Here is an 8,793-nt window from a genome sequence, read left to right on the forward strand (position 1 = left end):
TAACAATAAAAGGAAAGTGAAATCTAATCGGGACCCAGGTCTTCTGTACCAAAATGCAAGTAGGGGTTATGTAAACAATAAGTCTAAGTGGATGCAGTACTTTGGATGCAATCTGTTAATTGCTGTGCAAGCACAAACACAAATGTTTATTCCAAAACATTTGTACAAATGTATGTGTTTTAGAGAGCAATAAACAAATTGAAGTTCTGTTCCTCAGCTCCTCAGCTTCTTTATTATTCTTATTGCAATAATGAGGGTCTCTTGAGTAAATACACTAGAAAAAAAGAAGGCATTGCTGGGAGAAAAAAAGGCTTCATAAAAAAACCTGCCGATGCGAGTTTTTGTCTGTGACATTTTTCACAGTTATTGACCTCAGGAAAAAGATGAACAGGAAACTCCAAACTCATACTGAGGACTCGGTTTCATGGAATACTGTTTTTCAATGACACTTGAAAGACAAAATATTTCAGGAATACTTCAGTATTCTCTTGGGAATGGCTTTTTTTTAAAGTAATCTGAATAGTCCAGTTACCTTGACTGAAACCTGAGGAGCTAGGCAAGACCCTGAAAAACCAGAAGACCTCTGCAAGTGACATGAAATCCCTGGGTTTGAGGGAAGGAAAACAGGGATTTGTCACTGGACTGTATTCCAGTGGTGCTCCCTTTCTAAGTGGGGAAATTATTTGGTTTAGTTTTAATTCAACTATTATTTGTGTCTCAGGTATTTAAGAAAAGTCATGTCAGGACTCATTGAACTCTTGGAGGTCAAGTGTGAAACCTTAAGAGGTTTGGGGAAGGGGGCGGGGGGCAGTATCTTAATTAGAGCTTAAGGAACAGGATCATGCAGGAAACTTTAGGCCAAGCAAGGCGTCAAACGGTGTTTTCCTCAGCTGTAGGCTATTGCCTCAATGCCTGAGCTGGCCTTCCTCCCCCAATTTACAAGAGATGTGTAAATGAAAATGAAAAAAATCTAAATGGTGATTATTGAAATGTTCACATCTTGACATCTGCAGAGCACAGAGAATTCTGTCTGCTATTTCTTGTTCCCAGTCTTGTAAATTTAGGGTCTGAGACTCCCAAATCCTAGCTTTTTTATGCACGAGAAAGTTACTGCCTGCTCCTGATCCTGTGTTCTTCTCTTGAACCTTTGGTAAGTGTGATCCCAGGCAGGTGAATATTAACACTGGAAAAGACAAAATAATTTTCCTGTAGGCTAATCTAAAGTGTTTGGGGCTGTCCAGAAATGTCGAATTTTTAATGTGCTTGAAGAGAGAGATTTCTGACCAAAGGTAGGTGAGGTGTCATAGGTGAATTAATTTCAAACATGGTCCTGCATGGAGAAATCACCGTTACTTGTATAGTTAGTTGCATGCACACATGTGCACACACACGTGCACACACACACATATTGTGCATTTTTTGTTTTTCACATATTAAGCCTAAAACCAGTTTATGTTTTTGCATTAACAATTTGAAGTAAGTTCATTTAAAATCACAGTAGCTGGACTTGGTGAGGCAAGGGTGAAGTGTATACTCTCAGTCGTAGAAGCAAGTCATTTCATTAAAAATGTTGCATGATTGTAGTTATATTTGTCTTAGCCTTTTCCCTTTAGTAGCAGTTTAAAAGAAGGAAAAGGAAAACAATTCATCTTGAAGACAATTGAACCTGACACAAAAGACTGTAAAAGCTTGAAAGATGGTCTAATGTGGAAATACATATTTCAACAATTTGTAAATTGTGCATTATATACTCAATGAATAATTGCGGTCTGTTTACCAAATATGAATGTAGACAATTGTTAATGTACTATCATGTCAGTCCATGAGACAGAGACATTATATTGTTGATACAAAAATGCACATTGAAGAAACAGTACCAAAGAAATAAATACTTGCCACTGTTCAAGCATTAATAAAAGATCTGTTTTAGTCTTATTAGAGGTTGGAAGAAGTCTCATTTTGAGACAACTGAAACTTTTAAGATTCCTTTCCTTAAATGTATATTATAAGAGTGCAAAATGCATCCACATACGATGTGTTGTTATCTTGTCTGTCTCTTTTTCTAATTCCATCTTTTGATGTCATTTAAAAATGGCTAGGGGAGTGTTTTGAAGGCTTGTAAGGAAAAAAAAAAAGCTGCTCTCATTTCCAAGAGAAGTCTTGCTAAGAAGTCTCAGGAATCGGTTTGGGTGAGTTATTGCAAATCCTTTAAGAAAATGGGAATACACAGGCTATAACAGCTCTATTTAAAATAGAAAATCTACTCTGTGTGTGTGTGTGTGTGTGTGTGTGCGTGCGCGTGCAGGCAAACATGGCATTCAGGAGAGTGAAATGAAATGAGCCAGAAACTTCTCACATTTTCCTGGCATCTGTGGCGTGTCGCCATATGAGAACCATATGACTGCTGGCAGATTGGCATGTCAGCTCAAGCATGTACAACTTGACCTCACTGAGCTCTGTGTTTATCAGTTTATAACAGGAATATTGATACAATTTTAGCTGCAGTCTTTCTGTGCAAGGACACTTCATCCTTTCACAGTCCTAATTCTCCTTTGCTAAAATGACAGCACCTTGTTTTTGAAGTTGCTTTTCCACTTGGGGGAAAAAAAAAGCAAAGGCGGCAGAAGACAGCAGAAAGCTGTTCTGTGTGCCAGAATGATGTTTCATTCATTGTTTTGTTAACTGTGAAGTCCTTAGTGGAGTTTGTCATGGGATTGCCTGGCTGAGTTCAGTCTTTGTGGTTGAAAACCATAGCAGTATTAAAGACAGAGGTGGAGGCAAAAATCTGGATTGTTGTTAAAGCTGAACGTCAATGCTGAAGTATATCTGCACACAGCAGACTATTGTCCCAGCGTTTATTCACTCAGAAGAAGGATAAAAGGATAATACATAAAAACGTGTTCAGGCAGATTTTCACCTCAAGTTGGCTTTAGATGTCCTGATCTCCAAATGAGTGAAATGTAAGCATACATGTAGCCACAACTCATATATAGGCAGTTAAATATCAGAATGGTGGACCTGATATAAAATTTGAGACAGATACAATAATAATAATCATAACAATCATAATCATAATAATAATAGACAAATAGACATCAAGAATGAGAAACTGGATAGAAGTGTAATCATAAATCTGAGTTTGCTTCAAAAAATCAGATGGCATACAAACTTGTCTTGCAGTTTATGGCTGGGTGAGAGCTGATAACAGTGAAATGATGTGGGTACAGCCTGACCATGATCTGGATTGCAGACAGAAATAAAAAGTACAGAGACTACTTCTGACCATACAATTTCATTTAAACTGCCTTCATCAACATCATTTCCTTCAAGAATAAGAGTATATCTTTGATCCTCAAGCACTTAAACATACACTTACACTATGACTTGTTCCACTTAACAGTGTGGAAAGATGTTGTAATGAACATGCATCGCTTCACACTAGCGTCTGCAACTGCACTCGCACCATCTTTCAGAAGTAACATTATTCATACCTGCTCAAGCTTCCTTGAAGGTTAAGCTTTAAACGGCTGTTATTTTCTAATTTTCTCTATACTAGCAACTTAATTAGAATTTCATCACGGTATATTCTAGGGCTGAAGTTAAAACTTTCTCACCCACTGTCTTGACCAGAAACATTACAGAGATGGTAATCTATAATGACTAGTTTCTTTGTAAGGACTGGCATGAAGGGTAGATGGAAAAGCAGTAAAGAACACCATCAGGAAATTAATTAGATAATGTCCTGAAGACAAAAAAGAAAACGAGAGCAATTTTTCTTGTTCAATTTTATAAAAAACTAGGAACTGATAGAAAGTGAGATCCAAAATTTCAGTTCCCCCAGAGACAGACTATGGGATGCTATGGGATACAAAGAAACATCCTGCCACATGCAACTATATAACTCTATATAACTCTATATAACTCAGGCAATCTGTGGTGATCAAAATCGCCATTTACAATGTCCTTGAGGGAATTTATCAGAAAGCCTAAAATAATTGGATGTATTTTCCAGAATTTCATTCAACAGTCTTTTCACACTGATGGATTGGAAGAAAGAGAAAAATAGAAATAAAAAAGGGAGGGAAAATGGCTCTGTTCTGCTGAAAATTGAGAGCTATTTATTTCTAGTTTGTTTTGGCAGGTGACGTTTGGCCAGCAAATCTAATATTGTGGTAAGGCCAAACGTTTTTGAGTTTACCCATCTGTAACCTCCACACAAGGTACGAAATTTAAAAAATTCAAAGTTTCAGAATCTTTCATGCATGATGAACTCTGATTTAGTTTTCATTATCATCTGTAGTCTGAATCTCTGCTGATAGCTTGAGAAAACTTGCCATATCAAATTACTGCAAAAAGATGTCCAGTCTCTGGAAATGAACAATGAGCAACTTCTTCTATTTGACAATTGTCTTTTCTGTTGGCGGAGACATAATCTGTCAAAAGCACCACTATGGATCGATGATGACATCTAAAGGGGCAAAGTGCATACTCAGAAAGACCACTGAAAATCAAATATGATCACAAATTCTCATGGATGTGTCAGTTCATGAATTTGCACACACATTTTGCGCTGTTGTACACTCATATTCAGACTTGAGAGCACATTGATGTTTATGGGTGGGCTAGACTCCCTCCAAAATGTATATATGGGTCTGTGATTCTTTTCCTCTATTGGGAGAAAAAAAAAGACAGACTTTCTTATCATGTTGTTTATTTTATGTATAATTTATTATTTTGAATCATAGCAAAAATACTTTGAGAAGTACTAAGAATTGAAAAGCGTGCCTATGGATCATGATGGTGATATGCCTTTTTAAAGAAAGGTAAAACCACTTCTGAGCACTGAGCTCATCTTAAGCCATGGGCACCAAATAATCAAATTGTAGTTATCTGGAGAGAATGACATAAATCTGCATAAAACAATATAATAGATCTTATAGTCATTACAGTATAAACTTGACTAAATGGTAGATTTATACATGAACAAGCAAAGCCCCTCATCATTAAATAGTACTTAGTGTAAAATGGACCAGTCAAGCTGTTTGTGCCTTTTTGTTCTCATAGTGATAGAAGTGTTGTGTAAATGGACCAGTCAAGCTGTTTGTGCCTTTTTGTTTCTTTTCATAGAAGTGTAGTGGGGGGTGCTTAAGTGTATGATTCAGAAGGGAGGGAAAATCATTTACTGCAGCATGTGGACAGGTTTGAGTGAGAGCAGATTTCCATGCAGGAATGAAATATGAGCCAGGGAAAACACCCCTTTTTGAACACACTCACAAGCCCTGATTACATGGCCCACAGCTGGAGTTAATCCAGATTCCTGTTTAATTAAATAGTAGCAGGCATTCTGCTGCATTACATCAAAATGCACAAAGATGGAGGTGGAATGCAAAATGTGATATCCACCTCTCTTCATTGCTACTGAGAAAAGATGAGATTTATTTAAAATCTTTTAATGAAAATCCATTAACTGTGCAGGATAAATTCTAACTGCATAGAGAAATGTATGTGATAAAGTGATGCCTTGGTACTAACATGCCAAATTTTGTTATTGAATAAACTCTGTATCAAATATCCTGTGCTACAATTCGCTGTGAGAAAATCCATCCTATCCTGGGCCCACATTATCAACCTGTTTCTGATAAAGAATAATTCAAACTTTTTTCCTTCATAGCAATAAGAAGAAAAACTTCAGCTGAAGGATTTCTATATGAAAAAACAAGATACACTGTCCCATTTTAAAGCTGGACAGTTAGTTATCCCATGTGCAGGACCTACCCTTCAGCATCTATCTATCTATATTCAACTTTTTCACAGGCGAGAGTCGGAAATTTCCTCAGTCTTTGGCGACTAGCAACTCATCTATAACACAAGTTGAGACTTGAAAGGCACCATCCAAGATTAAAGGGTATGATAGAAGTAACCAGGTGAGAACTTTCTTACAAACTTGAAATGAGTATATATGTTCTACCTCTCCCTAGAAAGAAGATCTTTTCTTTATTAATCTGCTCATCTGTGGCACAGGTACCCTCATTTCATGGCATGCCAGAGGCTGCCTGATTTAGAAGACACAGATAATTGGGGAAACACAGACCATGGATATTGCCTTTCATTGAAAAATCCATTTTTTCCAGTATAACATCTCATGTAGGAAACAGTAGGGATAAATATTATGGGATTGTGCATTTTTATAGCATTGTATGGTAAACATGGCTAGCATTCTTGAAGAAAAAGCCACAAAACCAGCCACCACCACCTTGGTTTCCTCCTGTCATGAAATGTAAGGGTTGAATTTGTTTTGTTATTTGGTTGAAGTCAACAGCAAAGAAAATTGTTGACCATGGACAGCAAAGAGGTTCTGGCTTCTTGAAGAGAAAGACAACTGTTGGGTGGGTAAGCAAAAAGTGGAGGTTAGAGGAGCAACATTTTCCCCACAAATACATGTTGGCCCAACTCTTTAAAAAGAGATTTGTTTCTATGCTTTTCCTTAAAAGCATAAAATGAGAGCAATAAATGAACCTGAATTGCAGATAGTTTAACAGTGATCAAAGTTAAATGCCTTTATGTAACTCCTTATTAACTGGTGTAATTCCTTTCATGGATATTACTGAGCCAAATATCAGCAGGATTCATCACATGTATAAAACCTTTCTGTAGATATTGAGAGCATTCAGTCATACTAAATTAGAATAAATTATTTCCTAACAGTATCAGTACTCCTATCTTAAAGAATGAAACACCCTGACTGCCTGCTTATCCTGGCTAGGACATTATTTCCAGTGCAGGCAGGTGACTTAATATGGGTTTTTAACCTTGCTGTGACATGTCAGAGGCCAATTAGGTGATGGACTATCAGACTGACCTGGCATGGTTATTCTTATATCCCTTCTGATGTTGCTTATCTTTGTGTCTGTTTTAACATTACCCTTCTTATCACTTAAGCACATCTTTGAGCATGTAAAAATGTATTATTTTCTTCCCATACCTTGGCTGCCCTCACCCCACTGCCCTCCACTCCATCTCTGACAGTCTGAAGATGCCATCTCTCCCCAGAGTCCCTCTGTATGTTTCTCCTTAACCCTTGACACCTTTCAACTCTGAAAGAACAACCCTTAAAGATCCCCTTAAAGACTAAAGTAGTAATTCATTTCCACTTTTCTCCACACCTTTCTTCCACAGGCTTGCCACTGTAGCAGGCTTGGCAGAGATGGAAAGGATGGCAATAAAAGCATTCAAGGTTTCCTGACATCTAGAAAAAAGAGCAGCATTTCAGAGGAAGAAGACGGTTGCTCTAAATTCTGCTTAACATATCTGCAAAATCTTTCCAAGGTACCTGTCTGGTTTCCAAATCCATCCTCCATTTCCCCTTTTTCTTCCCTGGTTTTGAGGCCCCAGGGCTGCCTCCCTCCCCACACACCTGGAAGAGGGACCTCAGAAGCGATGCTTCGTGGCAGGTTTCCCGTCCCAGGCAGCCCACGGGGGCCAGGGTGCAGCTGGCCTCAGCTTGCACTACCCTGCTGGTCCTGGCTCCCATTTCAGCCTCCCTGATGTTCCTGGCGATGGAGCAGCGTTGGAAACACACTTCTGGCCACTGTGCTCTGGGCAGTGCCTGCTAGGATACAAACCACAGGTAAATCATGTGCTCTACAAAATGAAGCGTTTGGCTCCAAGAGTAGAGGGATGTCATTTCTATTTTCTTGCCAGCCATATCGCAGTCTGTGCAATACATTTACTTTATGACATCTAAAAAGGGCAAGGATTTGCTATCACAGCTTCTTCATCTATATGCATTTTGCATGTGCTCCATGTATATATAGTGTGTCTGTGGCCAGTCTGGGACTCCCAAGAAGCCTTACAGGGCTCCCATGCTGGCAGCATCTCCCATGAGAGATGGTGGGGTTTCCTGACGCGGGGGATGCAGGTCACATCCCTACTGCAGGAAAGCAGGAGCAGGCAGGGATGCCCCAGACTGGTAAGGCTGTTGTCCTACAGCTCAGCCCTGTCTCCTGGTGCTGCTGGGAGAAGCCTGGAGCACCCAATCTAGTTCATGTTTTCTCATTGGATCATCATTTTTGTGTTTTGTTTTTTTTTTTTTTTTCCTCTCACTGCTTGTTTTTGCTTCTTCAGACTGTATCTGACCATCTTTATCTCTTTCTCCATGTATTAGTCCTATTTCTTTCCTTTTCCTGCAATGGCCTTTTTTTTTCCAGCTGTTTGTTTCTTTCTGCACTTTTACAGCTCCTTTTCTCCCCAAATCACAGAACTTAATTTGTTGAGGGAAACAAGCCCTAGTTTGAAACATAGGCTTTTGATTTGGCAGACTGGAGTTTCCTCTCCTCATGGCAATTTCCATTCTTCCCCCAAATCCAGTTTTAAAAACCATTGGAAACATAAGCCAGACAGGACTAAAAAGAAACCCAGTTTTAATAAAATGTCATTCAGGTTTTGAATGACAGAGTGAGGCTGTGCATTTGATATACTATAAAAAGCCTTAAACACCAGTATATTATGTGAAAAAGTAACTGCTATTCTTTGTGAAGGTGCCATTTATCAACATCTGAGGAGGTTATTCAAGTGAATAGATTAACAAACATGAACTAAAGTGTAACGTTTATCAGCTGTCCTGTTTAACTCTAAATAACATAGCAGAAGATGGCTCTTAAAAATGAAATGGCCATCAATCAATACGCGTTGCCATTTTACACAAGAGGTTATATATAGCCCTATGGAAACAATGCACATGTGAGGTGTGCTGCCGGGGGTCACTCCACCAGGCAAAGGAGAGAGGCTGAATCA

This window comes from Aquila chrysaetos, chromosome 4 (assembly GCF_900496995.4).
Source record: "Aquila chrysaetos chrysaetos chromosome 4, bAquChr1.4, whole genome shotgun sequence".
Classification (NCBI taxonomy): Eukaryota; Metazoa; Chordata; class Aves; order Accipitriformes; family Accipitridae; genus Aquila; species Aquila chrysaetos.